Here is a 1,238-nt window from a genome sequence, read left to right on the forward strand (position 1 = left end):
TGTTATATTACAGCTAATGACATAATATTGGAAATAAAAGACATAGGTTCGGAAGAAATTCAAGAAGTATATGTGCAAGAAATACACAGAAAGAAGAATACACAGAAAAGAAGAAACATGACTATAAATATGGGCCTTAAACTCGTTGCTATCTCGGTACTCCTTAACGACGGCTGTTTATATAAAAGACAGACGCGCTGTTGACTTTGGTTCTAATCATAGAAATGATAAGATCATTGTATTGAGTTGTCTATATTCTTTATTGAATTAAACCAGATTTATCCGATAAACCTTTGTTTAATTATAAATTTAATTATAAATAATTAGGAGAAAGCTAATCATTACCCTGCAAAAGAAGTCGTTCTAAAAACGCTCGCAAATCAAAGGATCTTTAGTATAGTATGTTTCGAATAAATGGATCTTATTTATAACAACAATAATACTTAATTTTTTAATCACATAGATACTTTATCTTTTATTTTATGTGAATACTATCTTGATCAAAAAGTTCCCGGAATTCATTCAGAAAATTCAAAATACAAATTTTATTCATCAAAAGTGATATTGTCCCCTTCAAAGTACTCCCCATCGACTGCAACGCACTTATGCCAGCGCTTGATCCAGCTCTCGAAACATTTCTGGAACTCTATTGTCGGTATAGCCATCAGAGCCGTCTTCGATTTTTCCATTACCTCCTTTCGACTGTTAAAACGCGTTCTCCGTAATGGTTTTTTCATGCCATAAACGGCTGTTTTCTTTAAAGTATCACTGTCGAAACAGTTTCTCAACATTTCCAAGGTTTTGATCATTCACCATTGAATTCATTTTTAATGCAAAATTTAATACAAACTTGTTGTTACAAATTCAACTCCATTTTTAAAATCGTAAAAAATCGAAAATACGTGCAGAGATAGATGTACTCAAGACATTTGTAACTTTTACAAATGTCAAGCTATGGTGATAAAATTTGGTGGGAATGTCAATGATAGATAGTGGCAACATAACCAAAAAAACAGAACTCAAATCAGCTGACTCAGAGCATCACCTGGTGATAATTTCGGGAACTTTTTGATTAAGGTGGTATTATGGTAACTACTTATCTGAGATATATATTTGTTTATTACGATGATGACAAATTGATTCCAGCGCGAAAAACTATTTTACAACCATGAATAACATTTATCATGAGAAAAATTAAATTATTTTTTTACGTATAATAATATATAATATTAATATAT

This window comes from Atta colombica, unplaced genomic scaffold (genome assembly GCF_001594045.1).
Source record: "Atta colombica isolate Treedump-2 unplaced genomic scaffold, Acol1.0 scaffold3, whole genome shotgun sequence".
Taxonomy (NCBI): Eukaryota; Metazoa; Arthropoda; class Insecta; order Hymenoptera; family Formicidae; genus Atta; species Atta colombica.